The sequence below is a fragment of the Triticum urartu genome, chromosome 6A (genome assembly GCF_056163025.1).
Source record: "Triticum urartu cultivar PI428250 chromosome 6A, HENAU_Tu73, whole genome shotgun sequence".
NCBI classification, from domain to species: Eukaryota; Viridiplantae; Streptophyta; class Magnoliopsida; order Poales; family Poaceae; genus Triticum; species Triticum urartu.
Genome location: NC_141878.1, coordinates 187,528,206 through 187,543,253, shown reverse-complemented (window position 1 = coordinate 187,543,253; position 15,048 = coordinate 187,528,206).

Below are 15,048 nucleotides of genomic sequence, written 5' to 3'. Positions count from 1 at the left end.
AAGCCACTAGTGAAACCTATGGCCCCCTGGTCTCTTTCTCATCATATCAATCTCCATCACTTTATTATTGCTTTAATTTTACTTTGCTTTTACTTTTTACTTTGCATCTCTATACCAAAAATACCAAAAATATTACTTATCATCTCTATCAGATCTCACTTTCATAAGTGACCGTGAAGGGATTGACAACCCTTAAGCGCGTTGGTTGCGTTGAGCTATTGTTTTTGTGTAGGTATGAGGGACTCGCGCGTAGCCTCCTACTGGATTGATACATTGGTTCTCAAAAACTGTGGGAATACTTACGCTACTTTGCTGGATCATCCTCTCCTCTTCGGGGAAATCCAATGCAGTGCTCAAGAGGTAGCACACACCCTGTCCACGAGGGTGCCGGGCGCACCCCCGGGGCACGCCCCCTGCCTCGTGGGCCCCCTTGAGGCTCCACCGACGTCAACTCCAACTCTATATATTCATGTTTGGGGAGAAAAATCAGAGAGAAGGATTCGTCGCGTTTTACGATACGGAGCCGCCGCCAAGCCCTAATCTCTCTCGGGAGGGCTGATCTGGAGTCCGTTCGGGGCTCCGGAGAGGGGAATCCGTCGGCATCGTCATCATCAACCTTCCTCCATCACCAATTTCATGATGTTCACTGCCGTGCGTGAGTTATCCCATCATAGGCTTGCTGGACGGTGATGGATTGGATGAGATTTATCATGTAATCGAGTTAGTTTTGTTAGAGTTTGATCCCTAGTATCCATTATGTTCTAAGATTGATGTTGCTATGACTTTGTTATGCTTAATGCTTGTCACTAGGGCCCAAGTGCCATGATTTTAGATCTGAACCTATTATGTTTTCATGAATATATGTGAGTTCTTGATCCTATTTTGCAAGTCAATAGTCACCTACTATGTGTTATGATCAGGTAGCCCCGAAGTGACAATAATCGGGACCACTCCCGGTGATGACCGTAGTTTGAGGAGTTCATGTATTCGCTAAGTGTTAATGCTTTGGTCCGGTACTCTATTAAAAGGAGGCCTTAATATCCCTTAGTTTCCAATAGGACCCCGCTGCCACGGGAGGGTAGGAAAAAATATGTCATGCAAGTTCTTTTCCATAAGCACGTATGACTATATTCGGAATACATGCCTACATTACATTGATGAACTGGAGCTAGTTCTGTGTCAACCTATGTTATAACTGTTGCATGAGGAATTGCATCCGACATAATTATCCATCACTGATCCATTGCCTACGAGCTTTTCACATATTGATATTTGCTTAGTTACTTTTCCGCTGCCACTGTTATGATTACTACAAAAACTGCTACTGTTACTTTTCCCACCGCTACCGTTACTTCCATACTAATTTTGCTACTAAATACTTTGCTGTAGATATTAAGTCTTCTAGGTGTGGTTGAATTGACAACTCAGCTGCTAATACTTGAGAATATTCTTTGGCTCCCCTTGTGTCGAGTTAATAAATTTGGGTTGAATACTCTACTCTCAGAAACTGTTGCGATCCCCTATTGTTGGGGATATCACTACTGGGCGTAAACCGGCTTATCTGGGCCGGGCTAATTTCGTCAGTAGTTAACTATGTTAAAGCCCAAGAAGGAAGATGAGGGCTCAAGGCCCATAGTCGGTTCAAGGCCTCTAGCCGTAAACGGGCGTTGGTATGTAACTTGTATTGTAAGTTAGGAATAAGTAGAGACCAAACCGGACACATCTATGAGCCGGTATTGGGACTCTGTGAACCGACGGGCGTCACCCGTGTATATAAGGGGACGACCCGGCGGCGGTTCAGGACAACAGACAACAACTCGAGACTTAGGCGAAGCTTGTTTGCTCGCAAGTCATCGAAACCCCATCAATTCCATCACAACTAGACGTAGGCTTTTACCTTCATCGAAGGGGCCGAACTAGTATAAACTCTCTTGCGTCCCTGTGTCCGCTTTAACCCCTTCAAGCTAACCCGTTGCGATGGCTCCACGACTAAGTCCTTTCACGAGGACATCTGCCGTGACAAAACCACGACAGTTGGCGCCCACCGTGGGGCTATTGCACGATGGTTTCAAGTTCTTGGAGGGCCTCTTTGAAGGACTCGAGGGCTATGCTGTGGGCCAGATGACTAAGAGTTGTCGCGGCAAGCTCTACATCGATGATGCAGGCTGGGGCCCCGAGGCCGGCTCAGTTGAGTACGGGTACCGGGTCCCCTTTGGTGGCATACACGTTTTCATCGGCAAGATCGGTGAACCGGGCCCTGAGCCGGACATCTGCACCGACCTCGTCGAAACGGCTCAGCGTGCGCGATCCGCCCGGGTTAAACCGGCCGTGAAGCGTGCCTTCGTGGGAGTCATCCATGGAGGAAGTTATGAGGATGGATCGGAATCTCGCAGCGAGACCGTCGTTTATTCCGGCGACGAGTCATCAACCGGAGAAACCGAATCTCTATATCAGCTACATGATGGCCGGATTGGGGGCTGTTCCGATGGTGACAGTATTCCGGACCCCTCTGATCTACCCAACCGAGTTGGAATATTCATGGCCGGCACACAAGCAGCGCTTCATTCGTCGACCGCTGTGCCAATAACCTCCGGTTCAGTAGCGGCGACAGCTGCCGGGGCAGGAAGCTCTGTACGCCCGCCGGCTCAAGTTCTATCAGATCTATTTGATGCGTTGGCTGTGCTTATGGCAGAAGCTAGGCCGGCGGATCAGGACGTCCACAACGCGGAGATTGCAAAGGTGAAGGAACAGATCACCCAGGCCAAGGCGGACCTGGCAGCTGAGAATGCCAGGATGACCACAGAGCGGGCCACTTTAGACGCACAAGCCTACAGGCTCATGTTGGACCAGAACGCGTCGCATGAAGTCATGAAGAGGAAGTACCGATCCCGTTTGCCTTCGGTTTTCGAGGCCAGAGACCTTTTCAACACCCTAGGAGCAGGAACCAGTAATCCGCTGGAGGGAAACCGGGCGGAAGCTCCTGGGACCGGCGCGCCGGTTCAGCCCCGTCCGATGGATCTACCTCGTCAAAACACTGTTATACCTCAGGCTGTTTCAACACCTCTGGGTCACTACTCCAACCCGATGGACAATCTCGTTGCCGCTGCTGCACGGCTGGAGGCCATTCCAATTGAAGGTGACTCACCGCAGGTGGTAGAGACGCGACGGGTCAAGGAGCTTCTTAGGACAGCTTTGGTCCAACAGGAAGCATACTCGTACAGCCGCGACCGGATCCACTCGACCCCTCGTCCAAGCTGGAGCTATAGCAGGCGTATGGATGAACCGGTACTGTCAAGTAATGAACGACGTGGAGCACCCCGCGGCAACAACCCGGCGGGTGGTGCTGATAATGCTCAGGAAGTGGTGGACCGGGCCCGAGCGCGCAGGGAGGCCGAGTTAGCCGCACAGTATCAAGCTCGGCAGCTTACGCCGGTTCGTCCAACTATCTCGGTCGAACCCGGTGTTACTTCTAGTTCTTTGGGGGTGCCTTGCCTTGTCCCCACTTTACTCAATGTGTGCCTGCCCAAGGATTTCAAGGGCCCACACAAGGTACCAAATTACACAGCGGATCAACCCCCAGAGACGTGGGTGGAGAGCTATGAGATGGCCATGGAGATGCTTGATGTGGATGATGCGGCATGCGCGAAGTACTTCACCATGATGCTTGAAGGAACGGCCCGCACTTGGTTAAAAAGCTTACCAGCCAATTCTATCAGTTCATGGGCCCAATTACGAGCCCGGTTTATCAGTAACTTCAAGGATACATGTAAGCAGCCTATGTCGATAGTGGACTTAGCTGCCTGCGTCCAGGAGGAAGGAGAATCAACGACTCATTGGGTGCGCCGGGTCTCACAAGTGTTGCATTCATCAGACCGCATCAACGCTGACACTGCAGTCCTAACCCTAGAAGGCAACTGCCGGTTTGGGCCCCTAAAGCTAAAGTTGGGACAGATGAAGCGCCATTGCACCGACATGGGGACCCTCATGGCTGCTTTGGTAAATTATGCTGATTCTGATAGTACCAAGGATCCCGAATCTGATGATGACAAGGCAGGGAAGAGAAAGAGGAACAGCAACTCCAAAGGTCAGCAGCATCACTCAGCAGGTAACGGTAGCGGAGGCAAGCGTAAAGCGGATGGCAACATGGACTTCATGGCTAATACCAATGCGCAGGACAAGGGTCAGCGACGCAAGGGTAAACCGCCGAATCATGGTGGAGCGCCTAACCCTAACCCGGACCGCTTAAATTATCTATTGAACCAGCCCTGTCCAAAGCATGGGACGAAGGAGGTGCCAGCAAACCACCTTTGGAAGGATTGCTTCATTATGCAGGAGTTCAAGAATTCTAATGCTTTCCGGTATGATCACGGCTCCGGCGGTGGCTCAGGATCCGGGCCGGGTTACGGTGGAGGAAATTCTGGTTCAGGATTTAATGGTAATCCGGGCGGACATAACAATCAAAATAATCAAAATAACCAGGGTGGTTACAACTAGCAGCAGCAACAGTCGGGTTACCAGAGCAACCCAAAGTAGTTGAATAGTGGAAAGTACCATCTCTTCACCACTAGCTTGGACAAGCGAGACCGGAAGGTTCAGAGGCGGGCAGTCAACTCTATTGAACCGGCCGTGCCCCGTTATCTACGCTGGTCTGAACAGCCAATCATATGGAGCAGAGAGGATCACCCTCCCCAGGTTGATAATCCGGGTCAGTTGGCTCTGGTGGTGGCACCTCAGGTGGGAGGTTACAAGTTCACCAAGGTGCTCATGGATGGAGGGAGCAGCATTAATATCTTGTACTATGAGACCTTCCGTCGTATGGGACTAACAGATAAAAATCTCAAGCCGTCCAATACGGTGTTCCACGGTGTGGTACCTGGCAAGTCAGCATATCCTGTTGGTAAGATAGCTCTGGAAGTGGCCTTTGGAGATGATCATGATTCCAGGTCGGAAACATTGACGTTTGAAGTGGTGAAAATCCAAAGTCCATATCACGCCCTGTTTGGGCGACCGGCCTATGCCAAGTTTATGGCACGACCCTATTATGTGTATCTGCAGCTCAAGATGTCGGGTCACAAGGGGACAATAACGATTCACGGAAGCCGTAAAATCGCTTTGCAGTGCGAGGAAGGAGATGCGGCCTAAGCATAGTCGGTTTGTGCCACCGAGGAGCTGAAGTATTATAAGGACAATGTTGATCCGGCAGACATGACTCCATTAAAGAAGCCAACTACGGAGCATGATCCAGCCCTGAAGTTCAAATCGGCGGCTGAAACTAAGCTTGTTGACTTCGTGCCTGGCGATTTGTCCAAGCAGTTCAGCATCAGTGCCAACTTGGATCCGAAATAGGAAAGCGCGCTCATTGAGTTCATCCGTGAGAAGCGGGACATTTTTGCATGGAAGCCCTCTGACATGCCAGGTGTACCGAGGCAACTCGCTGAGCACACCCTTAATGTGGATCCTAAATACAAACCGGTGAAACTGTTCCTCCGCCGGTTTAACGAAGAAAGACGCAAGGCGATTGGAGAAGAGGTAGCCAGGCTCTTAGCAGCTGGCTTTATTATTGAAGTTTTCCACCCTGAGTGGCTTGCCAATCCGGTGCTGGTCCTTAAGAAAAACGACACCTGGAGCATGTGTGTGGATTACACAGATCTTAATAAGGCTTGTCCAGCAGATCCTTTTGCCCTCCCCCGTATTGATCAAATTATTGATGCTACGGCGGGTTGTGAGCGTTTGAGTTTTTTGGATGCATATTCTGGCTATCATCAGATCAAAATGGCGGTTAAGGACCAAGAGAAGACGGCATTCATAACTCCCTTTGGAGCCTTCTTCTATGTGTCTATGCCCTTTGGGCTCAAGAGTGCCCAGGCAACTTATCAACGGTGTGTACAAAATTGTCTTCACAAGCAGATTGGCCGTAATGTACATGCTTACGTGGATGATATCGTGGTTAAGTCAAGGGAGAATGAGACTCTGGTTGACGACTTGAAGGAAACCTTTGATAACCTGAGGACGTACAAGATGATGCTTAATCCGTCCAAGTGTGTCTTTGGTGTACCGGCTGGCAAGTTATTGGGTTTTTTGGTGTCCAACGGGGGAATCGAGGCTAATCCGGAGAAGATCACAGCCATCACCTCCCTGGCTAAACCGAAGTGTATCAATGATGTTCAACGCCTGGCAGGCCGGATTGCCGCGTTAAGCCGGTTTGTCAGCCGCCTTGGTGAGAAGGCAATCCCTTTGTATCAGATGTTGAAGAAGACGGATCAATTCGTCTGGAGTTCTGCTGCTGATGAAGCATTTGAGGACTTAAAGCGGCAATTGGCCAATCCGCCTGTGCTCGCCGCTCCCATTGACAAGGAGCCGTTACTGCTATATGTTGCTGCTAATGCTTGTGCGGTCAGTGTGGCTATTGTGGTGGAGCGAAAAGAGGCAGGCAAGGAGCATCCGGTTCAACGCCCGGTTTATTATATCAGCGAGGTACTCATTGAGTCCAAGCAAAGGTATCCGCATTGGCAGAAGCTGGTATACGGAGTTTTTATGGCAAGCCGGAAGCTTAAGCAATACTTCCAAGGGCACCCCATTACGGTGGTCAGCTCTGCTCCCTTGGGGGATATCATCCAGAACCGGGAAGCGACTGGCCGGATTGCCAAGTGGGCTATAGAGCTTGGGCCGCACGGGTTGAAGTATGTGCCTTGGACGGCGGTTAAGTCTCAAGCACTTGTTGATTTTATCAATGATTGGACGGAACTGCAAGCACCTGAAGAAAAGCCGGATCACACATATTGGACCATCCATTTTGACGGATCCAGGCAATTGGAAGGCTCGGGGGCTGGAGTCGTATTAACTTCCCCACGAGGTGATAAGTTTTGTTACGTTCTCCGCTTAATGTTCCCTTGTACTAACAATGCAGCTGAGTATGAAGCCTTGCTCCATGGTCTCCGGATGGCTAAGGAGATGAATCTAAGTCGAGTTAAGTGCTTCGGTGACTCGGACCTCGTGGCTCAACAAGTATCTGGCACTTGGGATTCCAAGGACCCACTCATGGCAGCATATCGTCATGAGGTGGATATTGTTGCAGGTCACTTTAAAGGCTATCAGGTGGACCACGTGGACCGACGGAAGAATGAAGCGGCGGACGCTTTAAGCCGGCTGGGCTCTCAGCGCAAACCGGTCCCGCCCAATGTTTTTCTGGATGTGCTGCACAACCCGTCGGTCAAGCTCCCTAGTGAAGTGGATTTGGCTATTCCTGATCCGGAGGCTCAATTGGTAGCAGCTCTTCATGTCATTCCGGATTGGACGCTTCCTTACCTGGCGTACATGAACCGAGGCGAGTTACCAGAGGATGAGACTCTGGCCCGACAGATAATCCGACGGTCCAAGTCCATGACTATTATCAATGGCGAGTTGCATCATTGCAGTGTATCAGGGGCGTTTCAACGCTGTGTGTCTCCTGAAGAAGGCTGTGAAATTTTGCGTGAGATCCACGAAGGAGATTGTGGTCACCACGCCGGTTCAAAATCTTTGGTGGCTAAAGCGTTCCGCCATGGCTTCTACTAGTTAACTGCTCATGCTGATGCGGAAGATCTGGTCAGACGATGTGACGGTTGCCAAAAGTTTTCAAGACGTGCTCATGTGCCGGCTCAAGAATTGAGAATGATTCCAATTACTTGGTCGTTTGTGACTTGGGGGCTGGATATGGTTGGGCCTTTCAAAAGGTCCAAAGATAAGAAGACCCACCTCCTGGTGGCGGTTGACAAGTTTACAAAGTGGGTGGAGGCAGAACCTGTTAGCAAGTGTGATGCGGCCACGGCGGTTCAGTTCATCAAAAAAGTGATTTTCCGGTTTGGCTTTCCACACGGTATCATCACAGACAATGGTACCAATTTTTCCAAGGGTGCCATGAAGGAGTTCTGCGAACGGGAGCACATCCGGCTTGACGTTTCAACCGTAGCGCACCCACAGTCCAATGGTCAAGCAGAAAGGGCTAATCAAGAGATCTTGAGAGGCATCAAGCCCCGGCTTATGGTTCCTTTGCAGAGAACACCGGGTTGTTGGGTAGAAGAGTTACCATCTGTGTTATGGAGCATCAATACCACACCCAACTGATCAACGGGATACACACCATTCTTCATGGTCTATGGAGCGGAGGCGGTTCTCCCTAGTGATATCCGTCATGATTCACCTCGTGTGGCGGCTATGTTGAAGCGGACAACGAGACAGCACGGCAAGATGCTTTGGACCAGTTGGATGAAGAGCGTGACATAGCAGCTGCTCGCTCGGCGATTTACCAACATGATCTTCGTTGTTATCACAGTCGCCGAGTTAGAACCAGAACCTTTCAAGAGGGAGATTTGGTGCTTCGGCTCATCCATGATCAGACTGATATGCATAAGTTATCCCCACCTTGGGAGGGACCTTTCGTGGTCAGCAAGAATCTGCACAACGGGTCATACTATCTGATCGATATTCGAGAGCATAAAGACTCACGTACATTAGAGGAGGAGACCAACAGGCTGTGGAACATAGCTCATCTTCGGCCTTACTATACCTGAGCCATTGGCTCTACTTATGTACATATTACGATGATGTATATATTATGATTAATATAATAAACCGGAACCTCAGCTAAAGCGGGGTATCTTTTCTTTTACATCATGTGTGGTTACACGGAGTTGTTCTAAAGCGGCCTCCGGTTTACCCCTTGAGTTAGCTTTTCAAAGCATCATGTAATATCACTTGGGAGCTTGGTCGTATCTGAACCAATGCAACACCTTTTGATAGGCGAAAGCCACCAGATCACTTGGGGACATGGTCAAGTCTAAACTAGTCACGCCTCTTGATCGGCCTAAGGCTACAGAATCACTTGGGGGCTTGGTCGAACCCGAACCATTGCCACGCCTCTTGATCGGCATAAATGCCACGGTTTCATTTGGGGACCTGGCTGACTTGAACCATAGCTACACCTATCGGGAGCTTGGTCGTGTCCGACCATGGTAACGCCATCTGATCGGCTCAAATAAGCCTCTTTTTGCAAACGGTTTTATCATTGCCTTTGCTTCACAATTTTCTTTGATAGATATTTCTTTCTTTTTGTTGTGTTTTTTAAACCGACAAAGTTTTAAACCGGTTCAAACTGTCAATTGACGGAACACGGTCCATTTTTAATCCGGAGACTATTTGCCCGGTTTGATTTTTTATTAACATCCTATTACGGAGTAACACGGTGTTTTATTATAACCCGGCACGGTTTACATGGTAAACCGGCATTATATATATACAGGAGCTGCTATCTCCTCCAACAGTGTGGGTTTATAAACCTCCGCTTCAAGATTGGCCAAGCCAACTTCATGCCCAACGATGGCAGGTATTATGCATCCCAAAGATTTGATCATATGCTTAAATTTCAGATATTTTGATTTCATATATGCAGACATCATACTCCACCTGACGGTACAACCGCGGTGGCACTTTAAGATTTTTTGTATTGCAGAAAATACTTTGGAAAGTTCATCACCCAAAGGAAGAACAAATTGCAGTAATTATGCACGAAGGCATATCAAAATCAAGAGTATCGGTTAGCCTATTACAAGGCAACACGGTGCCCAAAATAAGATCATTGTTTTTTTTGCAAAGGAGAAGCAATTTAAACCGGATTCCGGTTCAAGCTTGGTCACCAGCCTAGCCTGATGGTTGTGGGTCATCCCGCGCTGCTTCAACTTCAACTTCTCTACCCAGCGGCTGGAAATCAACAGTTGTCCAGTCGATTCCCATTACTGATTGGAGGGATAAGGTTTTCCGCTTCAGGAATGGGTGCAACTACTCGCTTGTTTTGGTTGTCATATTGGGCTTGATAATGAGACAAGTCTGCTTCTTCAACCAATTGACAAGCTAGCGGACGCACCTCCCGGTTTATTGCTCGCAGATCCGCTTCACTAAACTCTGACCCATCTTCCTTCAAGCTGGGATAGCCCTGAGCCGCTTCAACAGGATCAAAATCCGGCACCCAAGCTTTTGCCCGGATTAAGGCGTTGATCGCACCGGTTCAAGCAGCAGATTTCTTCAGCTCTTCAACCCGGGCAGGAAGCATCGACAGTCTCTTCAGAGTGTCCTGAATCAAAGTGGGCGCCGGATTGTTGTGGGATGCAGTAGAGATGATCCGCTGTGCACCAGTGTATAGTTGTTCGGTCAAGGTGTAGGCGGCTTTCAATTTCTTCCGCACATCTGACCCCAAGTGACCAATGCGTGTCCCTGAAATATTACAAAGGGTTAACAAACCGGCAGCTCTATAAGACGGCCGAATCAATCCAGAAATCAAACCAGCTTACCAAAGATAGCAGCGGTCATGGCATGCACTTGCCGCTTTATGCTGGTCAGTTCATCCACCACCGGTTTCAATGCAGCCTCGGCATCTTCTGCTCGTTTGGTTAAAGCGGATTTTTCAGTGGCCCAATCCGCCCGCTTCTTCTTGAAGCCCTCCTTAAGCTGTTCCATGGCGCTTAAAGCGCTGGTTAATTCCTCTTTTGCTTTGGAGGTTTCAGCTTGTTGGCACTTCAGATTTTCTTGGAGATCGGCGACTTGGTTTTCTTTTGTCTTTAGCTCAGCCTGCATACAGACAGTTATATGATTCAGCAAGCAGTGTAAGAATTGAAGCACCAACCACATAACAAGTTATGCACTTGGTGCTTGGGGGCTAATGCCTATTTGATCTTCATATTTCACTTGATTATAAAGTCCCAAGACCAATACAAGTATTCAACTTGGCACTTGGGGGCTAATGGCTATTTGCTCGAATATATTCTGATGCGGCGATCTCAATTACTTAAAGTCCCGGTTTAACTACACTAAGTTAAACCGGCCCTTGGGGGCTACATCGGCGAATTCCGAAGCATTGGGATTTATATTAGCAAGTCCCGGTTTGGATGAAGATTCTAAACCGGCCCTTGGGGGCTTGGAGAGTTAACAAGATTGAAATATCCAAGCAGGAAAAAGTACATGAAAGTTACCTCAAATTTCTCTTTCATCATATTCACCAGACCAGCTTCATAATCACAGCTGGTATACAGCCGGTTCAGGTAGCCAGAATGAAGATCTTGGGCATTCAGAGCAGCATAGGTTGCTAAGTCAACATTCCACTTGCCTTTGCCCATGGCAGCAAATTCTTCTTTGGCGGTATGCTTGGATAAAACAACAGGATTGCTGGGATCACCGGTTTGCACTGGTGCAGTCGGTTTGTTAGCAGGCTGGGATGGACTGGTAGATCTCCCAAACTGGATGGGGCTTGTGGGCTGGTTGACAGGGCCTGAGGTGTCAATAGGCCTTTCTTCAGCAATAAAATCGTCATCCTGCTGTGGTGGATCATTGGGTATATCTTCATGAATAGCCGCTTCAAGATCTGGTGTTTTACCCGGTTCAGGGACGGTGTCCTCCTCAGCCGCTTTATCCAGGCGAGCCTTCTTGCTCGGCCTAGGCTTGGCCCTGAAAGGAATAACAAAGTCAAATACAGCATATGTTGCAAGGTGATGTACTAGAAATATTATGATAAGTATAGCTTACCCAAGCACCGTTTTGAGCGGTGGCAGCTGAGTAGCCGATGACTCGCCAGAGGATGAGTGGGAAGTAACCTGATAATTGGAGTTAGATGGATTAAGAGGTTGACAAAAACAGCCCGCTTTAGGACAAGCACTGACAAGCAAATTAGAGACCTCTGAACGGTGTTTTCGAACCGGACTGTTCGGTAAACCGGCGGAGGTAACTACCTGGCCGCTGTGCCGGGTTGTGCGGCGAGCTTCGTGGTGTTGGGTCTTCATAAGAAATTTGGGATCCAAGTAAGCAAGAGGATGAGAAAATTTAACCTTCCGGTTTACCTGACGGATTTTTAGTGAAGGCAAAGGGTCTGAATCGGAAGAGAGAATAATTACCTCTACAGCATCAGCGTGGCTGGCTTCTGCATCATCCTGACAAATATCATCATCAATAGGGTGCATGAAAAATAAGCCAAGTGATTCAAGCTCTACCTCAAGGTCCGGATTACCCACATCATCATCAGGGGCCGGATCAGAAGATGCAGTGGTTTTCTTCTTATGAGCAGGCCATTTCACGACTTTCGTCTTTGGCTCGGTTGGTCGTTCCGGTTTGTCTGTATTTTTTGGCTTCTCCTGGGAAAGCTTCTTGCTCCAGAACGGATCATTGCCCTGTTTAAACAGACATTGATATTAAACAATGACCAGATATATCAATAACAGGTTCAGTAAAAAGAAAAATCAAGCTCTTACAACTGGCGGTTTGTTGGTGGCGCAGAAGGGAAGCAGGCCGGTTCGAGCACAGACGTGTTCCGGTTCATTCAGCATTTTATTCACAGCCTTTGTGATTTCTTCGTCGGTGAGCTGGATGTTAGCATGTCGCAGTGGGTCATCAACACTGCCAGTATACTCGCACATCAAACCGGAGCGCTGACTAAGGGGCAGTATGTTCCACGATATCCAACAGCGAGCGAGATCAACCCCTGTTAAACCATTGGCCATGAAGGCTCTGAGCTTGGACAGTTGAGGAGCGTATTTGCTTCTCTCCTTGGCAGTCAACCTTTGCGGAAAGGGGTGTGTATTGCTAAGCCGCTCTGGACGAAAGCCAGGCAAAGGATTTTCACCAGCAGGGGAGGTGTCCTTGCAATAGAACCATGTTTGATTCCACTCTTTGGGGTGGCTGTGCAGTTTGGCGTGAGGGTATGTGACCTCTTTCCTTTTCTGAATCGCCACACCACCCAATTCCGTATTGGAACCGTCAGTAAACTCAGTACGGCAATTTAGATGGAAGCAATCTCTGAACAACTCAACTGTGGGCTCCTCTTGAAAGAATAGCTCACAGAGCACTTGGAAGTGACACATGTTTGTAACAGAGTTGGGGCCAGTGTCTTGTGGGCGGAGTTGAAAATCGGCCAAAACATCCCGGTAAAATTTAGAACCGGGCGGCTTAAAGCCTTGGTCTAAGTGATCTACGAAAACAACGACCTCTCCTTCTTGAGGTGTGGGAGGGCATTCTTTGACAGGGACCCTCCAATGGATGGTATTTTTGCTGCCTAAAGCGCCGATCAGGACTAAATTGTTCAGTTGAGTCTCTGTGATGCGAGAAGGAACCCAGTTTGCACTCATATACTTGCTTGGCCATGATGAGATCTACAAGATAGGTGATTCCGGTTCAAGAATGCATTGATTAAAGTACACTGGTATGTACAATGTTAAACTGGAGAAAGCTCTATCTAAACCAGAGTTTTAAGAAGCAACAGCATCTGGCGGTTCAACAAGGGGACTAATGGTATATACCGGTTTGTTAATTTTTTCTACACCAAGTTAAACCGCCGGATCTAAGCATTAAAACAGTTGAGATTGCGGATGGGTAAATGTACATAAACAGATTTCACAAGATTTCTCTACAGCGACGGATCTGAAGCAAGTTTAGAAAAGAAGGAAAATATTCAAGGTTCAAAAAAGAACAGTACCGAATCAATGGGCAGAGATATAGGTAGATCTATGGTCTTGAGGCATGTAAGTGAGGGCGGATGCTAAAAACTACCGCTACATAGAGCAAAGGTTCGCAGGTTCATCTAAGATCTATCATATGAGTATGAAGCAGACGATGAACACTGAAGAACTTGGAAACCCTAGAACGGATCTACGGAGGAAAAGGTGAAGAACTCACCGGAGCCGAGGAAGAAGCAAAAGGTCACCGCGATGCTCTGGAACAATCAGGGTGATGCATCGGCCAAGGTTGGAGCAGAGGTCGTCGACGGCGGCGGAGCTCCGAAGCTGGACGACACAGGGAAGACGAAGCAGAAGGGCACGGAGGGGAAAAAGAAATGACCCTTCGGTCCTATTTATAAGGCAAGGGACATGTGTCAGGCGCGAAAATCAAGGGACCGTGGGTTTGGAAACGAAGCTGTCGCCTTGATTGTCGCAGACCTATTAAACAAAAAAGGTATCATGGATAAGTTTCTTTATAACAGGTGACGTCACGCCAGTTTACAACGACCAGAGAAGATGACATCACGGCGGTTCAACAAACTACAAGAAGATGTTGAAGATGAAGATTTTTGCTAAGGATTGACATGAACCTGTTCAAATCAATCCGGGGCCTAATGTTGGGGATATCACTACTGGGCGTAAACCGGCTTATCTGGGCCGGGTTAACTTCGTCAGTAGTTAACTATGTTAAAGCCTAAGAAGGCAGATGAGGGCTCAAGGCCCATAGTCGGTTCAAGGCCTGTAGCTGTAAACCGGCGTTGGTATGTAACTTGTATTGTAAGTTAGGAATAAGTAGAGACCAAACCGGACACATCTATGAGCCGGTATTGGGACTCTGTGAACCGACGGGTGTCACCTGTGTATATAAGGGGACGACCCGACGGCAGTTCAGGACAACAGACAACAACTCGAGACTTAGGAGAAGCTTGTTTGCTCCCTAGTCATCGAAACCCCATCAATTCCATCATAACTAGACGTAGGCTTTTACCTTCATCGAAGGGGCCGAACTAGTATAAACTCTCTTGCGTCCCTGTGTCCGCTTTAACCCCTTCAAGCTAACCCGTTGCGATGGCTCCACGACTAAGTCCTTTCACGAGGACATCTGCCGTGACAAAACCACGACACCTATACTTGTGGGTTATCAGTGTGTTTGTTGGGATCTGATGAACTTCGACTTTATGATCAGATCTATCTTTTTATATCCATGAAAGTATTTGAGTTTCTTTGATCTATTTTATGCATGATCTCTTTTATGCATGATCTCTTATAGCCTCGTATTTCTTCTCCGATATTTGGGTTTTGTTTGGCCAACTTGGTCTATTTATCTTGAAATGGGAAGAGGTGCCCGGTAGTGGGTTCGATCTTGCGGTGCTTGATCCCAGTGACAGAAAGGGAACCGACACATATGTATTATTGCTACTAAGGATAAAAAGATGAGATCTATATCTACCGCCATATAGATAAACAGATCTTGTCTACATCATGTCATCGTTCTTATTGCATTACTCTGTTTTTCCATGAACTTAATACACTGGAT